The following is a 16,212-nucleotide window of genomic DNA, read 5'->3' as shown; positions in this document are numbered from 1 at the left end:
CATGATTTCTTTACAAATCAAAAAGTGCTGGCGTCTGCGTCCATTGTGTGTTTACAATAGATAGTAGTTCCTTGATGCGCGTGAATGCAATATGAAGGTGTGCAATATCGTAAAATACTGAACGATTCTGACAATGTAAAGTTAACGGAGAAAAAAAATGAGGTACAGTATACTTGTATGTTTCACTGTGTAAGTGGTTTAAGTGAATATTTTATAACACAACATTTTCACAATTTGAGGACTACGTGGCAAATGGATCCTTCTTGGCCAAATGTGTTAAACAAATATGCATATGCTTAAACTATGATTATGCTTATTATGCTTATTATCATTATTATTATTATTATGATTATTATTATTATTATTATAAATATTATTGTTATTCGTTCTACCCATCTTTAGAAACAATTAAAACAAAATGTAAATATTTTGCACAATGTATTTTTGTCAAGAAAATTCCTCTATAATTGCTTGACTTATTCATACTTCCATTAAATACATTTTGATCGCTATATTGGAAATTCGCCATTTTCAAACATTTTATTAAAAACACATTGAGAAATTCAACAGCTCATTGCAATGTCTAAAGGTAATTAATTACACGAATATTGCCGGGACCGGAAGTATTATTTTTCAAAGAAAGAACGCTATCAATTACTTCTTGGCTTATTTATCTGATAATTGCCATTCTAATTTTTAACTGTATACATTACTGTCATGTTGTTTGTTAGACACTTTTACATTTACCCAGTTATTGTCTTTTCTTTTTCAGACTTGTCATGGGGTAAGTTGAAAAGTATTTACGTCTATCAGATACATCCTAACCATACATATATACAGTCCCCGTTGTATGTGTTTTTTGTTGTTGTTGTGTAATGATGTTTCTTGTTGTTTAATGGATGTCTCGGTTAAGGAAAGGTTGAACTAAGTAGTGACAACTTTCTTATAATAATAATGATTCAGTGATAAAATGTTAGTTTTTAACGTCTTGACAATTAATACTTGTAAAAATGGACGGGTATAGTGATCATCAGAAAAAATGATATCATCTGCTGTCTCACATTTCTTGCCGTCATGTGATATTCACCTATTAATATTTATCAGTCTTAATGTAACGATATGAGTACATGATCAAACATCATTGTCTAAATCACCTGTACAATATGTATTTTTATTTGGTAATATAAAACGTCCGAAATAACGTTATAAATTTTGACACCGAATGTGTGATATGATTCGCTTAAAAGTGTGTGCATCCACGTTCTGACAGCTGTGTGGACATTCAGGGATCGGTTTGTCATAGAACTTAATGTTACTATAATAAAAATATAAACCACACATACATCCATTCTTTAGAGTTAGAGCAGTTGTTTGTAGCTTTGGAATACTGGTGTTTCGCAGCATTTGTGTTAACCTAGTGCTCTGAAACAGGTCACTTTCTGGTCTGCTGATCATAGCATAACCTGATACTAAGAGTCCATGTGTTATTAAATACACGATATCAAAATAAAAGTAAATATTTTATTAGATAGATTGAAGTCTATAAAAAGCACAATGAACAAATAAGAAGCCAACTGGAACATGTCAAAATATTTAGTGATCCATTTTGTTTTCCTCACCCGTAGACTGATTCTGGCTGTACAAGAGTTATTGTTCTGATGCCTGCAAGGATCGTCCCCCAAGATATCAGTGACCGTTGCTACATTTGTATCTAATGCATATGATGACAGGTCTTCATTCATTCGTAGTTCATGCTCCAACACAACGATGACGGCCATCTGTATATCACATACACATACCGACAAATCCTTGGATGATTGGTTCCGTTTCATATTTAATTAATTAAATTAACGCTCAGAGCTGACCTCAAAAATTCAAAGTGTTTTAATAATGTAAATACTAAGCGGTGGTGGGGTGGGGTGGGGTGGACCATACGGCCTCTTTCTGGTATTTATTTTGTAAACTGATTCTACGAGTATGTGTCCACTATTGTTCTGTGCTACTGTGACTACACATTTCTACCGAATGTTTGTTTATGGAGCTCTATACTCGATACAGTTCATCCTTCAGTCTCAACCCCCCCCCCCCCCGCCCGCTGCAATGTGAAACCAAAAACCAACTTTGAGTGAAATCAAAATACCTTGTAAAAGCGAGCAAGCTAACTAAACGCGACTATCCCTTACCTGGTATTTGTATACATGGCAAAAGGTACAATAGTTTCCACGCGCCGAGTACATCTACTGGCTGCCTGACCTATCGTGAGAACCAGGCCAAGTTTTAAGGACTCACGGTACTAATTCAACTCCAATGGTAAACATATGGAAACACTATCATATTCCAAATTCAACAACTTAAAATTTCTGGGTGCTGATAATGAGACCTATAATTCTTCATGCACATCTAACCTTGGTACAAGTTTATATGTGGAGAACACCATATGACCCGTGGCATTTTGTTTACATACATGTGCATGAAACACGTGTAATTGATTCTGCACCAAATGAATCAGGTGCTACTTTCAGTATTGAGTACTCCTGAGTCAAGCCTGTAAAAATGCTAAAATTGCATCAGCAGAAATTTGTCAATATTTTTTTTACATTACATATAGGATAAGCTCTCAAGATATTTTTCCTAAAATTGTAATTTTCATTATTAACCAATTATGGACCACCAAACCTGTAAATACTCTTATTTCTTCACCCATTTCTAGACTGGTTCACAGTTCTTCCGTATAATTAGTACCGTGTGTCCTATAACCAGATTTAAATTTTTTAGAAAAAGTTGTATTTTACTCCTTGATATTAGAGCATAATTGTAAGAAAGAATTGGCCATGCTTGTGCATGGATAATAGTGCAATAGCATTTTATGTGATACCAATATCTATAGTTAAATTGCATCCGCATTACATGTTGCTGTGTTGTATTGTACTTATTAGTGGCTTATTCTTGTTATTAAAATAATTGTTTTCTGCCTTTGTATCTTCATGTTATCTTTCTATGGCATGCATGCTACACAAAAGAAACACAAGCATGCTGACATCAGCAAGTATGACATCACAGGGTATCAAATTACATGACGCATTGTATTTTCATCTCTCACTGGCTATAAGACAAGTTTTAAATGTTTTAAATTTCAAAATTGCATTTCTTTTCTTGCTGACTCTCACAGAAATAAGATGCAGTGCATCCCTATTCACATCAATCAAACAAAACAAATAACTGTGCCACATGACAGGTCAAAATGATAAGAGGCCATTGCCCTTTTGTGACTAAAACAAATACACACACCCATGAAGCATCAAGAGATGCTGACATTCCAAACTTATTTAAACAATCATCACATGTGATTCATCACCCCCAAATGTTAATAAAAAGGTATAAAAGCTAAGGAAAAGTTCCATAAGCTTTATTATACTGAATAATTAAATAACATAGTGCTACTTTTTAGTATAAAACTATGGGGAAGGGCGAGGAAGCAAAGAATAGACAGTAATTTCTTCAAGCCTGGTAATGTTCCCCACAACAAGGAGGGGGGGGGGGGAATGTATATCTACCCAAAAGACACACCAACATGAGGTATGTTACATAAGGACAACAAGAGACAAATTTGAAAAAGCTATCCAAAGTTCCTATAATGCTGACATTGATGTTGGAGACAGAAAGTGTATGCACAAACTGTTATGACTCAATCTATCAGGTATGCTGGAGGTGGAGAAATTGTGAAAAACTTTGCTATGCCAAGACAAGTCAATGTCTCTATGCAATATGCAGACACTGATAAAACTTGTCACTGCATAAACTACTTGTTAAATTTAAGTAATAGAATTGAACTGCATATTAAAGTTGTCTAATACATAAATATATACCTACATTTACCCAATGCTCAAAAAAAGTTAAGAAAAAGTCTCAAAATCATTACTGTGGCTACTTTCCACTATAAGCAGTGTTAAATTACTTAAAGCTGAAAAAATACATTATTGAACAAAAGAGAAACAAAGCAAACCTTGCAATCACTCAGTTACAGTCAAAGGGGAGGTAATACACCTTGATTTGGCAAACCAAATAGCAGCTCTAATTTACAGCTAAATGATTCCTTACTATTACTTGATAGTAAGAACAGAGCAATGTAGGCTTTATAAATAGCTTTTGTTTCAAATATGAAACCATATTTCTGACATGAAGCTTGTTTTGATTTATTCACAACAACATATATGGTGAACAAAACACATATCGCTTAGTGCACACAGTAAAGAAATGCTGAGATTTGGAATAATGTGTTCTGAGAGCACCAGTTGCAACACCCTGACTATAAAGGTTTTCTATCATGGGACTTGGTACATGAAGAAAAAAGAGATCTGGTCTGGTGCGAGAGAGCAGTATGTTCACCATGCAGTTATACATCAAGAATGTTTCAACTGTATGAAGAGAGGTTGGGGAAGAAAAACTGCCTGTGTAAATAATGCAATACAGATAGGACTTTTGCAGACTTATATTGGGAATGATGGGTTAAAAACTTATTTTAAGTGAAAATGTCCCTCCCTGCTCCCTCAACAAAAGGGATGCAGAAAAGTTCCAATACTGTTTGCCCAAAAATGTAATGTACCAATATGAGAAACATGCTGAACATAGAATAGGTGTCAAGGAGTTTAATTCTAGGATAAGAAATAAGACAGGTATAATTGATATTCAATGTGACTCGACATATAATAATTCAATTAACAGGTTGAGGCAATGCAGCATGTGCAGTTTTGTGCACAGTCCTTATTTTTACAATGTTCTCTGCTTTGATCTGCTGAGTGTGTCTCTAAAGTTAAATGATCAGAATTGCTACATAAGTGATTGTGACATAAGTGGCTTACATATAAAATCTTCCCCCACCCCCTTTTGGGGAATTGTTACATGTGTTAAATGGTATTTAACCATATAGGCCAATCTATGGGCACCATCATATGAAATTCTGCCATCAGGCCATACTATGCTCTTTTCCCCATGGCCTGAGATATCTACTTCCACTCTCCATTGTACAAAACCATCCCCATCTGTCTTTTGTATAGAATTTTTCTCCAAAATCACATGCAAACCATGATAAAAAGACTCCATTATGATTGTCATATGTAAAAACCACCAAATTGATACCCTGGATGCACGTGGTAACCATGGAAACAACAAGCTCCTATTATGGTATAGGTCGCATATAGGACTCACGGTACTAATTCAACTCCAATGGTAAACATATGGAAACACTATCATATTCCAAATTCAATAACTTAAAATTTCTGGGTGCTGATAATGAGACCTATAATTCTTATGCACATCTAACCTTGGTGAAAGCTTATATGTGGAGAACACCATATGACCCGTGGCATTTTTACATACATGTGCATGAAACACGTGTAATTGATTCTGCACCAAATGAATCAGGTGCTACTTTCAGTATTGAGTACTCCTGAGTCAAGCCTGTAAAAATGCTAAAATTGCATCAGTAGAAATTTGTCAATATTTTTTTTACATTACATATAGGATAAGCTCTCAAAAGATATTTTTCCTAAAATTGTAATTTTCATTATTAACCAATTATGGACCACCAAACCTGTAAATACTCTATTATTTCTTCACCCATTTCTAGACTGGTTCACAGTTCTTCCATATAATTAGTACCGTGTGTCCCATAAGTTAAGTGCGTTCGCGTATGTTTGTTATTGTATGTGAAGTGTGTTAAGAAGGGCGACAACTCATTCGTTCTTAAAGTGTGTGATTTTTGTTTTGATTGTTGTTGTTGTTATGATGGTGTGCGGTGAAGAAAAAAAAGGTGAGCAATGATCTGTAACTAAATCATTATTATATCAATATAGCTACGATGTCGTAGCCTCAGCTTGATTTGTTGTGGTTGAGGCTACGAATTGATGTATCATGTAATGGAGCAAACAACAGTTATCACTAAAGTCAGAAAAACAAACAGTAGAAATCTACTACATAAGTATAATCATGTTGTGAAAGAAGTTGGCTTACTTTGAATGTATTAAACCCTTACACGATAAAATAAACTGGCATGGTAACACTAACCTCACCTTGTCCGCCACGACAGATAGCGCGATACTCTAGCCATGACCCTTTCTCTACGTAAGGCTTGCCAGACCATATTTGGAATTTCCACGCTATGTTATTTCCAATCCAGTGGCGAATACTGGCTTCTTAGTGGAATTTGAAAGTTGCCAATAAACCGTAATTACTTTTAATGAGCAGAATTTCTCACTCATACTACGCCATATTTTTACTACGATTTGTTTACGTTTCCAAATAAGGCCTCACTGTCCTTATATGACACACAACCAAATGAGGCTGAGAACGGAACTAATCATTAATTTAACTGATATGGAGGACTATCTGAATGCAAATATCGTATAAGAAAGGTAAACGAGATTTTACAACTATGTCTATATTGATTTGCGATACTTCCGGTATTAAATAAGAGGACTACTCAATTTATTTCATTATATGCAAGAATATGCTCAAATTGTTGATATTAGGATAAAAGAGCACCGGGTGTGAATCACATATGTGCTCATGTTAGTACCCCACCCACGAGATAGGAGTTCGGGTACTAATATTAGCACTAATATCAATAATAAAATGAGCGATTCTGCACTGACAATGGAATCTCGAACATCTAAATTAGATCGACAACGACTAGAGGCAATTAGGAAATATATCCCGTCCGAGATCCTGTGCAAATCTAGAAGTTATGAAGAATCCATGTAGAGCTGCTGCGTTTTGGTATCCGCTGAGGCGCCAGCTTCTAAAAGCATAATTTTATAAAAATTCAAAAAAGCGTAGGATAAATAAATATTTCATGAGTCCGATGGTAGTTTCAAAATCAGTGAACAATATCAGAAAGATTTTAACGATTTTGTTAAAACATTGATGAACTGCGAGTAACTGCTGAAACTGCTGAAACACCGATTCCGACACCCCCCAGGGTGGGTGGGCTATCTCGACCAGAGATACAATCATCACCACCACCTTTATGGAGAAAGAAAGAGACCCCCACAACTTCAAGACCACAATCTGCATCCTGGTGCCACTGGAAATAGTTTTGCCACTGCTAGTACCAGTAACAGTGGGAGTAGTATAGTTACCCCATGCCCCTGTAACGTCCTTGCCGAAGTTAATTGACCACAGATATTAATTGGTGGGCGACGAGCTGGTAATAATTCCCCTAACATTATCACTGAAGTAGCGGCTATTTGTTAGCGTTTATTTACTGATGTTGCCATGGATATAAATGTTTATCGCTCACTTATCGATGACATTGCCGACAATTATTACAGTAATTGATCACAATTATATCGCTGACATGAAAAAATAACATGATCATACACAATGCTCAACGCCGACCTACCATGGTCAGAGTGATAAATTCACGATTGCCTGTATACAAAGCGATCTACTCGGTGATGCTGTTTAGGGTCTATTCAGAAGGATAGCCCCAAAAGCGATACCGAATGTAAAGCAACTAGGAATGACAGCTATTGATGTTGTTCGAGAAAAATGTATTAGTAATGTGGGTAATGTTCCTAGTAAACCATTTTCTGCGACCAAGGAACGACTATCGCGATTAATACGCAGACGAAAACCAAGGCTAGTTACACTTCCAAGCACTTAAATCATGCCAGCCAATGTCAGTAAGGTAATAAATCAAGCTCAAAATGAACGGTTGAAAGAATTAGCTGGCGCGCCCGTACCAGTCAGAATCGGAGAGAGAGAAAAATATAGCCGCAAATATAGTAGCGGAAAGTGGTCTTCATGTTAGACGATAACGAATTTATAAGACAAATGTTCAAGCATGTATCTGATCTCGTATTTGAAATGGATGCCCCAGTCCTTAAAGATGAATCAGCACGTGATTATCAATATTATTCGTATGATGCAAGTGTACCAAACCAACATGGACGAATTGAACTACCAGTGCAAGATATAAGCAGATATTTCTTGCCTGCTGAGTATTTATTGAAGTAGAAGGTGAAAGTCTGACAGCCGCTGAACCATCTGATGCATATGGGGTTGAGGGTAGAATTGGTTTTGTTAATAATGGCATCATGCCGTTGTTTGACAGTGCCACATACATGATCGGCTGAAGAAATGCTGAATCGTGTATCAATAACGTCGACGTTGCCAGAACGATATTGGGTCAAGCTATATATTCCGATGATTACTCAAGGTCAGTCGGTCCATCAATCATGTTTTCGAAGGATATCAGTAATCATTCAGATCATAATCATCATCTTTTGGTACAATTAATAGAGGTTAGTTCGGTTGATTCACAACCAGCTGGAGTGATACCCAGACCTCCCGCAGCATTCTCGACGGTACAGAACATCAACGACGACTTCAACTTTGGATTTTATGCACGACGATCAGTTCTGACAGGTGACCGTAGAAAATTTTCATGCGCATTTTGACAGTCTCACATCTTTGGATTTTTGCAGACACATCAGAATATTTTTTTTCGGAGCTAAGCATACAATTTTTACTAGTAAGAACGGGTGACGACAAAGATGCGACCTGGCGCCGTGTTGTTGTTGATCCTGGTCAAGCAGTACTGACAAACATTTTACTGTGGATGCCAACAATGACACCATCGCTGACCAAAGAGCAACGATTGTTATCGTTTATGGACCAAGTTGGTAAGTCAACGTTATCGTGCTTGACAATGACCACAAATAGTTTTCCGGGTAATACAAATGGTTCATTTACATGGAACATAGCATCCCAGCAAGGCATCTCTTGCCCGGGACATTTATTGATTTGCTCTTCAAAATGCTGAAACCGCTCCGGTGGCCGAGTGGTTAGAGCATCCGCCTCGAATGCGGGAGGTCATGGGTTCGATCCCCGACCGACTTACAAAAATGGTACTAACAGCTGCCTCGCTTGGCACTCAGCATTAAGAGGTTAGTGTTAGGACTGGTCGGCCTGGTGTCAGGATAATGTGACTGGGTGGGACATCATGCTACATGCCTGCGACATGATGCCCCAGTGCTAGACATCACTATAAACTGCCACACTGCAGACATCGTAGCGATATGACTGAAAAACTGTTAAAGCTACGTTAAAAATCCAAATCACACACACACACACACACAATGCTGAACGAGTATGCTCACAAGAACACAGTTAATGATATTTGACAAACTTCGTGTTACTGAAGTTTCATTAAAGATAAACGGGCATCAAGAGCCCTCCTGAATTTTGGAAATTTATCATGTTGCACGTGCCTATCATCGTTTGATGGCATTCATGGGACGTGATCAAAAAGGCGGATTCTGGTCTACAAAATATCACATCTGGATTTTACACTGTGGTACCCAATCCATTAAATTTCGTTGGAACACTTGGATTTAATTAGGCAGTCTGTCTTTGATATACATTTCCGAGGTAGTGTAGCAAGAAGGGTCATTGCTAATTACAGAGCCATCGCTGTTATACTGTCCGACAAAACAATGATGCTTGAGGAGGTGGGTGGACGAATAAGAGTGGTTGATGCCCCAGTGGAAAACATATAACCAGATGATTTTATGATCCAATCATTAATTAAATCGTCGTTGTTATTTATAATAATGTCATATCCTCCCGTGAATGTTACTCTAACCCTGGTCAGATTTATAATTTTAAAAAACTGCAATCATCAACGAATAAGAATTCTTGACTAACGTTGAAACCATCGTCTTTGAGACCGAGGGAATAGCGAATTAAAGTCTCGGTATTTACTAAATATTCATTGCTGTTACAAACCGTTTATGAGGGTTCTTAAACTATCTTTGCAATTCATGGTCCATAGACAACTTTTCTAAATCATCTCATCTTCTTTAGTTAGACAGAACAAATTCCTAAATTGGTATAAGCATTTAAAAGCTAAATGACCGTGATGATCAACATCTTTCTTTCAATTATAGCGATTTGCTTTTTCATGTCAGCTTCATTACAATGTTCTAAATCATCATTATCAATGACTGACTTGCATGCATTACTTATTCTCTACAGGGACTGGACATACCACAATCGTCACTGAAATATAAAAAGCTCAAAAATCAGAACCCTTTTGAACCTCGGGGAATCTTTTGTTTATATCTTTGCTTGTAAGCAGGTCTTCTGATATGTGTAGTCTCTCCTCGAACATATGTACTGATCTTCTATCCCTTACAAGCTCATTTATTTTAGTGTGACAGTCAAATAAAATCGCAAATCCCTGTTCTCCAAGGTAGGTGGCTTTTCCTTTATTTGTCATAAAAACACTGTTTATATTGCTGATATTATTTGTCTTGCTTTATCGCAGTTCCTTAGGTTTAGGTATACATTTTGCAGATTACAGAGTGCATTTTGATTCTCCATATCAGTTTCAAGAATCTGCTCAAACTCTATACATGATTCCATGTATTTTTTTCTGGTAATATTTAAACACTCCTCTAAGGTTAATAATGGCATTTCACGTAACAACATATTTGCATTTGTCGCAGAGATCAAATGGATTCTACTTTTTGTGGCCATTCTTAGCGGAAATCCCTGAGAATTTTGTCCATGGTAGCTATGTTGTGCGAAATCTGGTACTGACCGTGTACTAATGATGAATTAAAGATCAAGATGCCCTGATCGGACATGTTCTTTACTTGATAATTCGCATTCCTATCCTATTTTTCCCAATACTTACTTGTCTGCGCAAAATATTTATAATCTTCTAAATCACAAATGAATATTTTTTGTTTCCCTCTGGTGCTAATATGCAAATGTATTCGGGCTTGGAATACCAACATACGCCAAAATTCTAATGCTTAAATATCATTAATATTTCTAGGTGTAAAACAATACAATTTTCAAAAAATATTCAGAAGTCACCAAGGATTAAAATAAACGTTTACCATATTAAATTATTCAGAAAATATGCAAGGAAAACTTGAGGAATTCATCAATTATATATTATGCGTTTCAATTGTGGGGGTGGAGTAAACTGTTTAATTATGTAGTACGTACCTGCTAATATTGTATTGCTTTCTTCAGAGACTCTCATCTAATCTAATATATTCCCTCCTGTACTTAGTACTGTAGGGCCATAATTGAAATGAACGAGATCCCAGTCTAACAAATGTGTCTAAGCCAATATACGGAATATTACATTTGTTTTTACTTGGACCTAGAGTGCAGGACAGAGGAGCTGGGCGGGAGGTGGAAAATTGATATATAGAATAAAATCTACAATTTTAATTAAAGTAAGACATCACCAGTTCTTACTGTATTGCCGAATTTACCAGTCTGAGAGAGAATGATGGTCTCAAACACTTTCGTATAATAACAATTTACTTACGCTTACAATAGGGTGTTCACTACTCTTAACATGCAGAAGGTTGGATCACTTGACGTTCCTCTAGTGCCAATGAAATTATGCATTCGCTCTGATGTGCAAAGATCAAAGGTACATCGACATGGTAATATGAGACCGTCAAACAGCGATTCTTATAACATCATCTAAAGAGGAATTATTACGATAGGCCAAAAAAAGTAGCAACAGTCCTAACTTCATGAGATTTGATTATAATGAAAGTAAGGTCCCTCTCAGTGAAAGATTGATAAACTCTCTTAATTGTGAGGACAATTCAGAGGAGCCCTTAACATCTAAACTGTAACAACCCTTTTTTACTGCAAGGCATTAAGTTCGCTTCTCCGTGTTGAGGATAAGAAAAAAATGAAACACCGTCCTATAGTTAAGTTTCTTAAGCTTAACTTAACGGTTTATACAAGGGTTTTGACCATTGTGGCCTTTGGTAAGGTTGGGGTGGGGTGTTCCCAATATATTATTTAAATTACCATGTAAGTCCCACCCAGGCTCGAGTTTGAAGGAAGTGAAATTAGTGATAGAACGAGGTAAGCTCCGAGACCCCAGTCAGCAATGCCGACTGTTAAATTATTGAGAACACAAAGGTGAAATTCAAAGGAATAACAATTTAATACAATTTAATATTCAAATGATAATAATTTCCCACTCTTCTTCCTCTCGACCAAGTGATAGCCTATTGCATCCTGTGATTTATAGTGTGAGATCGCTTTTCCACCTGTCCTTGTTTTTTTCTCATCTGTGTCTCTCCTATCCCTCCAATTCCTTCTCTCCTTCCGACACCCTCCTAACTCCTTCTCCTTGACTGCTATTTCTATAATTTCTCTTCTTTGACTCATTTTCCTCCTCCCCTTTGACTCTGGTCTCCGACTAGCCTTCGATTCACAATCGACTTCTCCACTAGTCTCTACTCAGTATTTCTCCTAGTTGTTGTTGTTGTTCTTGTAGGGTTTAACGCCATTTTTCAGCACAAGATAGGCTATACATGGCGGCTAGTATAATTGGTTGAGGAAGAACCCTGAAAAACCCCGGAAGAACCACCGACCCACGAGAAGCTACTGGCAGGCTTTCTCACGTACCAACGTTAGCCGAGCCTGAGACTCGAACTCACGCAGACAGAGGTGAGGTGACAGTGATCTGTAACGGTGAGCGCTTTAGACCACTCGGCCACTCGGGGCCCCTCTCTCTTTCTCTCCTAGAAACTCGGGACTAAACCACAGCTTCCTGTGAAAACACAAGGACGTTAGCATATTTCCTTAGCCATCCCTCACACTAAACCAACAATCAGTCATCAGATAAAGGCTATTACATTTTTCGGTCACGCATTCGTGCACATCGAAATACCCATACGTTCTTGTATGGTAAACAACGTCGTAATATAAGCACGGTATCAACTACTTATCATACAGAGAGCAATAAAATGCGTCACATCCGCATATATATTCTTAATTTCATTATACTGAACAATAGCAGAGCAATCAGACACATCTCTGTACATTTCACTCCCACGAGTGTACACAAATATTCAAATATCCATGTTAACTAATTTTACACACTGCAACCATATTTCAAAGTTACAATTCAATTCAACAGTTGCAAAGTTTAGAATATCCCATGAATAAATGCACTAGTTTACTACGAATTAACCATATAGCGAATTACAATATTAATTCTAACTACGAGCTGGCAATTTACATAATTCTTTACATAATCATAACTCATTTTTCAAATACGCATGTACATTAAACACTACAAAGGTAATTATACGTACTAATGATTCTAGTAATGAAGTATACATACCTCACATAATTACAATGCCGTAATATTCTGCAACAATCGAGCAAATAACTCACTGGCCTTTACGAAGCTTTCTCTATCCTTAGAATTTCATAAGTTTTCCTGCCAATTCACGAGTGGCATCCCGGAGTTATTGCTACAACCTCTCAGCACGATGTTTCACAATGACTGGAGTTTCTAGTCTAACGTACTCAGTTAAATTCGGGTTGAAATGTTGACCACACCCTCCCTCAATTCCGATTGGATATCGATTATACCTGTTCTATTCAGCTTAGCAGACAATGCTCCGGTCGTCTGTCAGCGTGATGAGATTTACGACGCCAATAAGAGTCCTTTGTTCTTGAACAAAGCTTTAAACGTCCATATGTAATTTTTGACACCGAACAAAGCGGGGCTCTCGAAACAATTACGAACAGGACCACTATAGCCGCGGGGTATAACATATATACATGGCTTCTAACCAATTCCTTTGTTCTTGACTTACGTAATCGAGGGCAGGCAACATGACAACCATGCCCAAGGAAAGTACAAATTATTCTATCTAGGCATCATTGTGTTATGTACCTGTCTAGAATCTCAATATACCCGATGGAATCGGAAAGATGGGGAATCGACCCAACGGATAAATCCCCTAAATACGTGAAGGTATTCGAAAGGGCTGCCCTACAGTCTATCTCCTCGAAAAGAAAGAGATTTACAAATTCGGTTCAAAGGGGAACAAATAGCGTCAAAGTGTTTCACACTGTACCAATCACATGCTATCTCTTCTTTGCAAAGGATACGCTGAAACTGGGTTGCCTTCCAGATGTTGTCTTCATCTGAGTTTTGAAACATTTGCTTTTGAAATAACCCAACAGACGTGTGGTTTTAAGTTGAGGTTTCTCATCTGTAACATCAGTAACCACTGTGCTATGAACTAAATGAACACTATAGTGCTATGTCACCGTTTCATTTACTCTATGTACATTGATTGGGGTTGTGTCAAATGCATTTCACATTCTCATTTTCAAGAGAAAGTTTGGAAACAAAAAAAAAATATTTATTATGTGTCATTTGATTCAGTATTTTGACATCCCATGCTGTAATTTAGGTACGTCTGTCAGAGAAAAAATAGTTACAATGTATATTTTTCTTGTGTCATTGGAAGTAGAATGAGATTGGAATATAACAAGTCATTCATGGTATAATAATTGTTTGGTCATTGTACATAAAATTAGTCGGTCTACATATATATATATATATATATATATATATATATATATATATATATATATATATATATATATATATATATATATATATATATATATATATATATATATATATATATACACACAAACACAACACAGCAGACATCTATTAAACTTCATACAGTTAGGTAAATTACCATACATACACTGGAATCTAGAAAACTGGTCCTGCAATGAAGACCGGAACTAATTGTTTCGTTGTGAAGTCTTCAGCCCGAGATTTAGATGTAGTGTACAAGATTTCATCAGGAAGTCCCATATTGGATGGATCATCGGCATTTTGAACCATGAGTTTTAATTAGTGTTCTGCAAGTATTATATCGAAAGCAATACAGTACCAATTGTGGAATATACATAATATTAAGAACCATCAAGGAGCCCCGAGTGGCCACGTGTGTAAAGCGCTTACCTTTACAGATCACTACCATGTCTCTTTTGTGTGCGTCGGTTCGAATCACTGGTCTTTTAATATGGTTTAATATGGGTATGTTAGAAAGCCGCCAGTATCTTCCTCTGGTACTATGGTTCTTACAAGATTCTTCCTTCACCGTTTATACTGACCGCCACATCTATCCTCTTATATGCTGAGAAAAGGCATTGCCGACAAGGGGGCGGGGGGGGCGGCAACCTGAGATATATCCACATATGACTGATTATACAGACTTTTACACCTATAAATGATAAACGTCGCAGAGTAATACCTCAATTTTTCTATAATTGTTTTAATCCTTTTGAGTTCATATTGGTATAATAATGCTAAATAAAGAGTTTGATCAAAGTCTACTGTATGCACGTTCAAAAAGTATTATGATTATTTTAAACATTAATATTTTACATCTGCAGTAATATTACAGTACTGTAATCCTTTATTTGATATATTTTACTTACGCTCTTTCCATCCCTCTTCCATCTTCTCATATACACCATATAGCTTTTTACGGGAATTAGGACTTTTCCATCTCTCACCCCAGTCGATCCCACAGCTTCAATCCACCTTTTTGTGGTAAACAGGGTCTTTAGGAAAAGAAAGAACCCTTTTGTCCCCTCATCACTCTTTTGGTTACATCCATATGCAACACAGTGCACCACATGTGCTGGGCAAAAGAACGATCGCAAGATATATCACTAAAACATTTACGTGGGGGAAATTAAATACTTGAATAGCTAGGTTGAATAGAAGGGATAAATATATGTCATATCCGTTTTTGGCACGCGGAAACTACCGATTGTTTATGGAGATTGCCGAATAATTTTTGTCAGTTAAAAAAAGCGGATTTTAAAGTCTAATTAAACATTTTTATGGTGTGTATACATAACAAATGCGGTTTTTTTTACTAACATATAATCACACGTTTGTACAAAATAGATTGCCAGTGACCTTTAATAAAATAAACATACCTGATCGTATTTTCTAAAATACATGACTGAATACACCTGCCCATAATTCATTTTTTCAAGCGAAATTCAAGAAGAATCATTTATACATGCTTGTCGTCGACGATAGATGTAGTTTTAAAGCGAAATTGCTACCATTTTATCTTCTAATGAAAATATGAGCAAAAGCCATCTGTTGTCGATAACAGATGACAATTACATTTTTAATAAACGCACAAGATATCGGTCACATAAACAAACTATTTATGATTTCGGTCAGTTTTGTTATCAACATATAATAGCATTTGACGTGTAGGTACCTTTCAAAAATTAATTTATGATGAAATGCTTCCATGATTTCATCAATTTCTCATTTTCCTTGTTGGTCTCTTAGCATATGGTAATATTTTT

This window comes from Sinohyriopsis cumingii, chromosome 19, assembly GCF_028554795.1.
Source record: "Sinohyriopsis cumingii isolate HCF-2022 chromosome 19, ASM2855479v2, whole genome shotgun sequence".
NCBI classification, from domain to species: domain Eukaryota; kingdom Metazoa; phylum Mollusca; class Bivalvia; order Unionida; family Unionidae; genus Sinohyriopsis; species Sinohyriopsis cumingii.
Note: the sequence above shows the minus strand (reverse complement) of the source record.